Source organism: Bos taurus, chromosome 2 (assembly GCF_002263795.3).
Source record: "Bos taurus isolate L1 Dominette 01449 registration number 42190680 breed Hereford chromosome 2, ARS-UCD2.0, whole genome shotgun sequence".
Taxonomy (NCBI): Eukaryota; Metazoa; Chordata; class Mammalia; order Artiodactyla; family Bovidae; genus Bos; species Bos taurus.
In genome coordinates, this window is record NC_037329.1 from 89,487,342 (window position 1) to 89,499,785 (window position 12,444).

Sequence of the window (12,444 nt, forward strand, 5' to 3'; positions counted from 1 at the left end):
AGATATCACGCTCGTCTATGAGCTGTATGATTGGGCAAATAATCCAACCTCTGAGCCTTCTTTTCTGCATCTGTAAAAGAAGGAACTGTGATAATGATGCTGATTTCATGAAGTGGTTGAGAAGTTGACAATGAAATGATCTATTTAAAGAAAATTGAGGTGCTTGATGCAGTACTTGTCACATAATCACGTGAATAGCAGCTATTATTTTTGTTTGGCAAGGAAGGAGTTCATGGGGAACTAAGAGCTCTGAATTGAGGTCTCTTGTTAGATTTGAATTGGTACAAGGTAATGGAAGTTTCCACAACCATCATCACGTTGCCTGCTTTAGCAGCACTCTTGTGTGCCCATGTCCACAACAGAAGAAGCCACTGCAATGAGAAACCTGTGCACCACAACTGGAGAGTAAGCCCCCACTTGCCGCAAGTGGAGGAAGCCCACGTGCAGCAACAAAGACACAGGACAGCCAAAAGTGAATATTTTTTTAATATTTTTTAGAAGTCACAAAGAGAAGAGTTAATGGCAGATGAAAAATATTCAGTTGTTGGAAGAAGGAAAGCAGATGACCAGCTGACTTGGTTTTAGCATTCTCTGTTCTAATCTTGTGGCACAGTAGAGAGCTAACAAGGAGAAATAAATCGACCCCGCAGGGTCCAGGAACATCTCAGAAGTTAGGACTGCTCATTTTAAGGATGCTGGTAAGGAATAAAGCTGGAAATAGATGAATTTATTGGGCTCTGTAAGAGCACCTTCTCTATCCTTTCTCAATTTATGCCACCACTGACTGCCCTTACACAATTCAGCAGAAAATGGGTATACCATCTGTATAAATTGGGGAGAAATGACGGGGGGCTATGGACTAGTTGACGGCATACAGGGTAAGAACACCATAATAAAATTCCACACTTCCCACTCCCCAAAAGTGGGCGGATCCCTAGCACAATACCCCTGTGTAGCAGAGCTACAGTAGTCCCCAGTATTGATTCTTAAGACTCCTCAACTTTTAGCTGGACACATGTCTGCTCATAGAACATCTGTTAGCCCCCCTTGTAAGTAAGAGTGACCATATGATTCAGCTACAGACGATGCCCTTAGAAAGTGGCCATGTCTTTTCCCTTCCCTTTTTCCTTCCTGCTAGTTGGGAAATGGGCATGATGACTGGAGTTCACACAGGATTCTTGGACCATAAAGATAAGGAACTATTTGTGGAGAATCGCAAAGCAAAAAAATAGGAAAATCCTGAGTTCATAACAACATTATATCCCAGAACAACCTACATCTGGACTACTTGCAGATAATCTTTAGATCATTTTTATTTCAGGTATCCTATTCCATGCAGATGAATGTAATCCTGAATGGTTCTTTAGAAATATAAAGTGAAACAGCAAACAAAATAGCCATAATAGACTCAAAGAGGAAATCCAAATAGATCCATCATCATAAGGGAAAAAAGTCAGGAGGTAATGTGCCAATTATGAAGCTGTTGTCTCTTAGCTTCAACATACCCTTTCTTCCTACATGATGTTGGGGCTGGAACTCTGCACACTGCATTTTTTATATGCCATCTGGTTCTCAGTTGTGTGTGTGTGTGTGTATGTGTGTGTGTTAGTCGCTCAGTTGTGTCTGATTCTTTGCAACCCCATGGACTGTAGCCCGCCAGGCTCCTTTGTCCATGGGATTCTCCAGGCAACGACAATGGAGTGGGTTGCCATTTCCTTCTCCAGGGGATCTTCCCAACCCAGGGATCGAATCTGGGTCTCCTGCCTTGCAGGCGGATGCTTTACTGTCTTGAGCTACTAGTTAGGCTCTGCCTATAGAGGGTCTTAGAGGGAAACTGGAATAATAAAGGAGGAGACTGACTTGCTGCTTCCTGTTTGCTTCCTGTTCCTGTCAGTGTCCCTTCAGCAATGGCCCTTCACCCTGGCTAAGGCACTTGGCTCCATTCTGCAGTTTTCCACACTGGTTTACTACGGTCACTCTCAGAAATACCAGTACCAGCCAGCTGGCATTTTTCTCTCAAAAATCTGCCTCAGCTCCATGGGGTTCATTCTCTGAGTTGAAGGCTGTAGTATCACCCAAGTAAGTGCCCCTCCCCAAAGTGAATCCTCGTTCTTTGGGTTCTCTTCTAAACCTTTAAATTTTAATAATCCTAACATCTTGCCTTTTTACCTTCAGCCACAGACAGGATTGCTGCTTCTTGCAATTACTACCTCTGCCTTTTCAATTCCCTAGTTCTTACTTTAAAATACTTTATATTAAATCTCTGTTAAAACTGGTCTCCTGGCTGCAAAGAATTGGCACCAGGAGTGGTCCTTAAAAACAAACTGTGAAAGAGGGTATTTGGGATCTGGTTTGTACTTGAACATGCTGTGGAGCTTTTTTGGCAGAAACAGAATTCTAGGAATCTATGGCATGAAATAGCATCACAGTTAATGAAATTGTTGATGAAGCACTTCAAGTGAAGTGTTTGAGAGTGCCTGCTGCACTGGCCATTATTGGCCATTATTGCATAATGATTACTACAAGGACGTGGCTTGGAATGGTTGCATCTGAATGCATGAGACACTGCAGAGGCCAGAAAGCAATGAGATGACATATTCAAGGTGCTTAAAAAAAAAAAAAAGGCATGTCAATCAAGAATTCTGTAGACAGCAAATCTATGCTTCAAAAATGAAGGGAAAATTGAGAAATTCACAGAAAAAAAACTGAGAAAATCTGTTATAGAAGACCTGCCCTACAAGAAGTACTGAACAGTCCTTCAGGCTGAAGTGAAAGGACACTAGACAGTAACTCAAACCCACATAAATAAAGAGTGTTGGTAGATGTCACTACATAGGTAAATGTGAAAGTATAAATGTATTTTTTGTCTGTAATTCTTTTTTCTCCATCTGATTATAATACCAGTACATAAACAATAATAAAAGTGTTGAACTTATGATGTCAAATGATGTAGTCTGTGATGTGACAGCACAAATAAGAGTAGAGACAGCACAGGTATATGGGAGATTCACCATATATTGAGCTGGATTCCAAAAAGTAGTCCCCCAAGAGGGAGCTGCCGAGAGCTGGTGTTCAATGAAAACAAGAAGGAAGCCTCATGGGCTTTTATGACCTGGCGTGACTGCTGCTCTATTATTTGAAGCAGTTACCAGTTCCAAAGAATATGTGAAGTGGGAGAGATTGTTGTAGATATTTTTGGAAAAATTCTGCCACACCTATCTTACAGGAAGACTTTTGCTATAAGAAAAAAAGCAAGAGGTACAACCTCATTTCTAAAGTTTAAAAATTTGTACATAAGAACTTCCCTGGAAGTCCAGTGGCTCAGACTCTGCAGGAAGCCTGGGTGCGATCCCTGGTCAGGGAACTAGATCCCACATGCCACAACTAAGAGTCAGCATACCACAATGAAGACTGAAGTTCCCACAACTAAGACTTGGTACAGCCTAATAGATAATAAATGAAATTTTTGTTTCACTGTGTACTGAGGTACAGATGCAAATGCATCTCTGGGATGGGGATGAAGATGAGGAAGACGAGTGAAGCAGGACTTTAATCTATTTTAATCTACATTATTTTATATTTTGTACTGTTTGCATCTTCTACTAATGAGAAGTGTTCATGTATTATTTCAGTACTAAATTATAAAAGTTGAAAATAGCAGTTTCTAACAAATAATACGATCTATGGATGCCTTCAGTTTACCAGAGAAAAGACAAAGCCAACATGTATATAACTTATCAGTCATACACTGATACACTGATAATGACATAATACTACCAATTAAGAATCAGACGTTAGTACACAGGGGTTTCAGAGGAATCTGAGCCCTATGAGGGGAGACTTTCTAGAACCTACAGTTCAAAGTTCTTTGTGAAAGCAGACCAGTAAGAGTTATTCCATGTCTGGCTTACCAGCAGTAGAGTAATCTCACAGGATGCAGAAAAACCAAGCATTTATGGTGGGCAGTAAATCAATAGATTTACAAATGCTTCAGTTGCCAATCTATTGATACATGGGAAGTGAAAATCCCAAGTTTTGCTGTCTTGGATAAAGTATTTTGTTTGCTGGTTGGTTTCTGCTTCTGGCAATGGCAGGATAACATATTCCAAACAAACTCTCTTACTAAGAGCAACTAGAAAACCTGAATAAAATGTAAATGTAAAATACATAAGTTGGAAACACTGAGGAGTTACCATCAGTGATGTCTTGGGGACTAACATTCCTGAGAAGGGAAAAGGGAGGTCCAAAGAGGGAACACCTCAAAATATTAAGGCATTTACCAACAGTGGCTGAGAGGCTGAGCAGAATTTTAAGTGGTTGCATGAGGAGGGTAGGGGAGAGTGTTGAAGGCCTGCCACGGAGGACCACAGAAGCATGCCTCCTCCGTAGCATGAGGACCCTAGATACTTAGGATCCTGCAGCATACACCACCAGTGGCCTGCCCACTTCCCCCGGACCTCCCTCCATCATAGTGAATGGAGGTTACCTTCCAGCTGTGGGCATCTCATTTGCATTGCTTTGTCTGTGAGCTGCTGCTCTGTGTTTGGCAGGCTGAAAGGCGGAGTCTCCCCACCCCAGGAGTCCTCAACATTGCCCCTTGGGGAGAATATTCTGAGGCTCATGTTCTACATTGGCCCCCAGACTTCCACAGAGGAGTTACGTTCTAGGTATATCCACAACGGAACTTCTTGATGACGCATCCTGTTTCGACTGCCTTTCCTTCCTTGTCGCACTTCACTTTCTTACTGGTGTTTTTTGGAATCACCTCCCAAAGAGCCTACTTGCATTTGAAATCACGTTTCAGAGTTTCTGCTTCTGGGGAAATCCCAAACTAAAGCAGCTGGGACAAGAGATGATCCTACAAGATGGAACACTCAAGACGGGATTCCTGATTGGATCATTCACAGACCAGATGGTAACAAGGAAGGCTGCAACTGTGAAGAGTCAGCGATATTATCCTTCCTGGATAATCCAGTGAGGCTGCCACACCACCACAGTTCTACACACACACACCCACCCACCCAGTGAGACCTCTGGACTAGAGAACAGAACATTTACTCACAGAGTATCTGTGCTGGTTCCCACACTGCAGCTCCCTACAAGTTGACGGGGAGAGGGCCAGATATATCTGCAAGTGTGAACCCTGGAACCGTGAAACTCAGAGCTGATACATGATGAGAGCACACCTGTGCCCTCTCTCTGTTTGATTTGGGTAAAAGAAAGTTCTGAGGTTTTATTACTCTTAAGTGAGTAAGTGAAAGTCACTCAGTCGTTTCCAATTCTTTGTGACCCTATAGACTATATAGCCCGCCAGGCTCCTCTGTCCATGGAATTCTCCAGGCAAGAATATTGGAGTGGGTTGCCATTTCCTTCTCCAGGGGACCTTCCTGACACAGGGATTGAACCCAGGTCCCCTCCTGACACAGGGATTGAACCCAGGTCCCCTACACTGCAGGCAGACTCTTTATCTTTTGAGCCAGCAGGGAAGTTGTTTTTGGTTTTTTTTATTGCTCTTAGAACAGAAGCAAATGGCTCCAGGGCAGGTGAGTCTTTAAAACCCCATAGAGCAATTCATTGTCTCTAATTTCTAAGATATGTTTGTCATTCGGTCTTTTAAAAAATAATTTATTCATTTATTTTTGCTGTGCTGGGTCTTCATTACTTTGCATGAGCTTTCTCTAGTTGCAGCGAGCAAAGGCTTCTCTGTAGTTGCGGTGAGGAGGCTTCTCACTGTGGTGGCTTCTCTTGTTGTGTGGCACAGGCTCTAGGGTACACGGTTTTCAGCAGTTGCAGCTTGCAGGTTCTAGAGCACAAGCTCAATAGTTGCGGTGCCCAGGCTTAGTTGCTGTATGGCATGTGGGATCTTCCTGGACCAGGGATGGAACCCATGTCTCCTGCATTGGTGGGCAGATTCTTTACCAACAAGCCGCCAGAGAAGCCCTCATTCAGCCATTCTTTAACCCGGAGTGACAGTTGGGAAGCCCAGACTGTGCAGAAGCTTGAACGTTCCCATGGAGCACTGTCTTCCAAAATAATCTATGGACGGGATCCATTATAAGCAGGTTCAGAGGGTACAGGTACTCCCATCATGTACCTACGTTGCAGCTGCTCTTCTCCCTTGGTTTTGGTGTTGGAGGGAGGGGGTAAGTAGGTATTGCAGGCTGGTCATGGATGGGTTAGCTCACTAGTTGGTGTAGCTGAAAATGGACTCTCTTGCATTATAATCCGACTCAAGAGGTGGCTCTGAAATATAGTGGTGAGGGAAAAAATTCCTCCAGTGGGCAGAGCTCTTTGCACACCCTAAAATATTTAATACCTGGTCATTAAATATTTTAGGGACAAAAGTGGCCTGATGTAAGAATATATGAACTCTTGTAAGGATACTTATGAACTCTTGAGCACCAGGGCAAATAAATCAGTGCGTAAGTCAGGGGCTGAATGCTGCCTGATTATTTGGAACTTTTTATGTTGGTTGACCATCAGCCAAATAAAGGTGTTAGTATATCACAGGGAAACGGGCTGGATTATGACGGAAGATGGGGTTGCCACTACAGAACAAGGCAGAACATGTCTGGAACTTTAAGGACTCACTCTTGGTAGGTGTATGACTTGATGATTACAAGTCCATAACTGCAGCAAACATGGCCTTACGAAGGCAAGGTAAGCAAGGACTCATTTGCCTCAGAAGGGATGAAGGAATGGGCATCCCATCAGAAGCAAGCATTCTCAACTAGCATAGTGTGAATCTAGAATGTGTGGTAAAGGAGAGGGTGATAATACTGGCCTCAGCACCAATTAGTAGGCTTTATAGCTTATTCTAATCAACCTCCTGTTACAGTCAGGTTTTTTGTTTGGTTTTGAATTATGACCAGCCGCTATCTGGAGGAATCGGTGTCAGGACAGAGTAAAAATATCAGGTCCCCCCTTCTCCTACCAACACCTGCATTTCTTTGCCTGAGAGCTTTGCCTGAGCCAGCACCCACTCTGTCTAAATGCAGAGTCCAGAAGTACCAAGAATTAAGCCCACTCGCTGACCTCCATGTTTAGTCAGAGCAGCCTAAATCACTGTTAGGAGTTGGTGTATACATATTTCTATCTCTGGTTCCTTAAGTAGAATAACTTTAAGACATGTTCTATCTACACTGGTTCCCAAAGGTCCTCAGTGGTATCAAACTTCAACTACCCACAGTGACAAGTAGTTTCCTTGACAACTACTATCAAGAAAACAGCTTGATAGTATATGTTATATTAGCTGTTTTTTGTTCCCTGTCTCCACTTCCCCAGTCCACAATTGATAATTGATGGCATCATCTCTCAAATAAACTTTCTGTGGTCAAATTTTTGTCTTAGGCAAAAATTTTGTTGGGGGAACCAAACTAAAAGAGATTCCCTGAGTACAAACCCTTAGAAGTAAGAGTAGACTGGGGATTTCCCTGGTGGTCCAGTGGTTAAGAATGCAGGGAACACAGGTTCGAGCCCTGTTCCAGGAAGATCCCACATGCTGAGGGGCAACTAAATCCATTCACCACTATTACTGAAGCCCACTCTAGAGCCCATTCTCTGCAACGAGAAGTCACTGCAATGGGAAGCCCATGCATCACAACTAGAGTACCCCCCCATTCACTACAACTAGAGAAAGCCCTTGCATAGCAACAAAGACCCAACTCAGCCAACAATTAAGAAAAAATATTAATAATTTATTTTAGGTTTCCCTGGTGGCTCAGTGGTAAAGAATCTGCTTGCCAGAGAACAAGACGGCAGAGGAGTAGGTGGACGTGGAGTACATCTCTCTCCATGGATACATCAGGAATACACCTTCAGACACAGAAGTGCATGCAGAACACCAGCTGAGAGTGGACAGGAGTACCTGACCAGTGGAAAAGAATATATAGGACCATGCAAAACTCAAGATCAAGCCCTGAGCCTTTGGAGTGGGAGCACTGACTCCAAGACCCTAGACTACCAGAGAACTAACGCTAGGGAGTATCAAATAGTGAGAACTCACACAAAGGAAACCACTGGAATACAAGACCCTGGCATCACGCAACCACCCTGTGCAGGACACCTGATCTAAACAACAAACAAAACAAAAATACAAACACAATCATCAGCAGACAGGATTACCACCTCACTCAGCCTTAAAGAAAAACAAACAAAAACTCAGCACTAATCTCACCCTATACAAAGCTGACAAAACCACTGGACCAACCTCAGAAGGGCAGAAACCAAAAGGAAGACAGAATTCAACCTTCTTCAAGGAAAGAATTCAACTTTCCTTGAAGCCTGGGAGAAGGAGACTTTAAATACAATAAGTTAAAAAAAAATAATGAAAAGGCAGAGAAATACTACACAAATGAAGGAACAAAACTCAGAAGTCCAAATAAATGAAGAGGAATAGGCAAGCTACCAGAAAAACAATTCAGAATAATGATAGTGAAGATGATCAAAAACCTTGAAAACAAAATGGAGAAAATGCAAGAATCAATTAAAAAAGACCTAGAAGAATTAAAGAATAAACATACAAAGATGAACAATACAATTACTGAAATTAAAAATACTCTAGAAGGAATCAATAGAATATCTGAAGCAGAAGAACAAATCAATGAGCTGGAAGATAAAATGGTAAAAATAACTTCTGAAGAGCAGAACAAAAGAAAAAGAATTAAAAGAACTGAGGACAGTCTCAAAGACCTCGGGGACAATATCAAATGTACCAACATTTGAATCATAGGGGTCCCAGAAGAAGAAGAGAGAAAGAAAGTATATGAGAAAATTTTTGAAGAGATTATAGTTGAAAATTTCCCCAAGATGGAAAAGGAAATAGTCAGTCAAGTCCAAGAGGCACAAAGAGTCCCATTCAGGATAAACCAAGGAGAAACACGCCAAGACACATTCTAATCAAACTAACAAAGACTAAACACAAAGAAAGAATATTAAAAGCAGCAAGGGAGCAGCAACAAATAACATACAAGGTAAACCCCATATGTTTAACAGCTGATCTTTCAGCAGAAACTCTGGAGGCCAGAAGGGAATGGTAGGATATATTTAAAGTACTGAAAGGGAAAAATCTACAACCAAGATTACTGTACCCAGCAAGGATCTCATTCAAATTGATGGAGAAATAAAAAGCTTTTCAGACAAGCAAAAGTTAACAGAATTCAGTACCACCAAACCAGCTTTACAACAAATGTTAAAAGCATTTATATAGTCAAGAAATACAAGAGAAGGAAAAAGATATACAAAATCAACCCCAAACAATTAAGGAAATGGCAATAGGAACATATATATCAATAATTACTTTAAATGTAAATGTATTAAATGCTCCAACCAAAAGACACAGACTGGCTGAATGGATACAAAAACAAGACTGTATATATGCTGTCTAAAAGAAACCCACTTCAGACCTAAAGACACATACAGACTGAAAGTGAGAGGATGGAAAAATATATTCCATGCAAATGGAAAGCAAAAGAAAGCTGGAGTAGCAATCCTCATGAAGAACTCTACATAATGATCAAGGGATCAATCCATATCTATGCACCCAACATAGGAGCACCTCAACACATAAGACAATCACTAACAGACATAAAGGGAGAAATTGACATAACACAATAATAGCAGATTTTAACATCCCATTCACACCAATGGACAGATCATCAAAACAAAATTAATAAGGAAACACAAGTCTTAAATGATACATTAGATGAGATGGATCTCATTGATATCTTCAGGACACTCCATCCCAAGCCAGAAGAATACACCTTCTTCTCAAGTGCACATGGAACATTCTCCAGGACAGACCACATCTTGGGTTACAAATCAAACCTCAGTAAATTTAAATTCTATCAAGCATCTTCAAAAAACGGTAAAAACACAAACACATGGAGATTAAGCAACACGTTTCTAAATAACAGGTTACTGAAGAAATAAAAAGGGAAATAAAAAATTTTCTAGAAACAAATGACAATGAAAAAACAACTCAAAACCTATGGGATGCAGTAAAAGCAATTCTAAGAGGGAAGTTTATAGCACTAAAATCCTACCTCAAGAAACAAGGAAAACATTGAATAGACAACCTAACTTTACACCTAAAACAACTTTGGAAAAAGAAGAACCAAAAACCCCAAAATTAATAGAAGGAAAGAAATCATAAAGATTTGAGTAGAAATAAATGAAAAAGAAATGAAAGAAACAAGAGTAAAGTTAGAAAGTTAAGTCACTCAGTCGTGTCCAACTCTTTGTGACACCATGCACTGTAGCCCACCAGGCTTCTCCATCCATGGGATTCTCCAGACAAGAATACTGGAATGGGTTGCCATTTCCTTCTCCAGGGGATCTTCCTGACCCAGGGATCAAACCCAGGTCTTCCATAATGCAGGCAGACGCTTTAACCTCTGAGCCACCAGGGAAGCCAGAGTAAAGTAAAACTAAAAGCTGGTTCTCTGAGAAGATAAACAAAACTGACAAGCTTTTAGCCAGACTCATCAAGAAAAAGAGGAGAATCAAATCAACAAAATTAGAAATGAAAAAGGAGAGGTTATGACAATGCAGAAATACAAAGGATTAAAAGAGACTATTATGAATAACTATATGGCAATAAAATAGATAACCTGGAAGAAGTGGACAGATTCTTAGAAAAGTTCAATCTTCCAAGACTGAACCAGGAAGAAACAGAAATTATGAACAACCCAATTACAAGCACTGAAATTAAAGCTGTGATCAAAAATCTCACAAAAAACAAAAGCCCAGGACCAGATGGCTTCACAGGAGAATTCTATCAAACATTTAGAGAAGAGCTAATACCTATCCTTCTAAAACTCTTTCAAAAAGTTGCAGAGGAAGGAACACTTCCAAACTCATTTTACGAGGCACCATCACCCTGATACCAAAATCAGAAAAAGACAACACAAGAAAATAAAACTACAGGCCAATATCACTGATGAACATAGATGCAAAAATCCTTAACAAAATCTTAGCAAACAGAATTCAGCAACATATCCAAAAGCTCAAACACCATGATCAAGTTGGGTTTATTCCAGGGATGAGAGGATTCTTCAATATACACAAATCAATCAATGTGATACACCATATTAACAAAATGAAAGAAAAAACCATATGAAAATCTCAATAGATGCAGAAAAAGCGTTTGACAAAATTCAGCACCCATTTATGATTAAAACTCTTCAAAAAATGGGCACAGAAGGAGCCTACCTCAACACAGTAAAGGCCATATATGATAAGCCTACAGCAAACATTATTCTCAATGGTGAAAAATTAAAAGCATTCCCCCTAAGATCAGGAACAAAACAAGGGTGTCCATTTTCACCACTATTATTCAATATAGTTCTGGAAATCCTAGCTACAGCAATCAGAGAAGAAAAAGAAATAAAAAGAATCCAGATCAGAAAAGAAGAAAAGCTCTCACTGCAGATGACATGATACTATACATAAGAAAACCCTAAAGATAGTACCAGAAAATTACTAGAGCCAATCAGTGAATTTAGCAAAGTTGCAGGATACAAAATCAATACACAGAAATCACCTGCATTTCTATATATTAACAATGGAAAATCAGAAAGAGAAATTAAGGAATCAATCCCATTCACCATTGCAGTAAAAAGAATTAAATATTTAGGAATAAACCTATCTAAGGAGACAAAAGAACTGTACACAGAAAATTATAAGACACTAATGAAAGAAATCAAAGATGACATAAATGGAGAGATAGTCCATGTTTGTGGGTAGGAAGAATCAATATTGCAAAAATGACTATACTACCAAATGCAATCTACAGATTCAATGTGATTCCTATCAAATTACCAATGGCATTCTTCACAGAACTAGAACAAAAAATTTTACAATTCATATGGAAACACAAAAGACCCCAAATAGCCAAAGTAGTCTTGAGAAAGAAGAACGGAGCTAGAGGAATCAACCTTCCTGACTTCAGATTATGCTACAAAGCTACAGTCATCAAGACAGTATGGTACTAGCACAAAAACAAAAACATAGACCAATGGAACAAGATAGAAAGCCCTGAAATAAACCCATGCACATATGGGACCTTATTTTTGGCAAAGGAGGCAAGAATATACAATGGGGCAAAGACAGCCTCTTCAATAAATGGTGCTGGGAAAACTAAACAACTACATGTAAAAGAATGAAATTAGAACACTTCCTAACACCATACACAAAGATAAACTCAAAATGGATTAAAGACCTAAATGTAAGACCAGAAACTGTAAAACTCTTAGAGAAAAACATAGGCAGAACACTCGATGACATAAATCAAAGCAAGATCCTCTATGACCCACCTCCTAGAGTAAGGGAAATAAAAACAAAAGTAAACAAGTGGGACCTGATTAAACTTAAAAGCTTTTGCACAGCAAATCAAGGTGAAAAGACAACCCTCGGAATGGAAGGAAATAATAGCAAATGAAACTG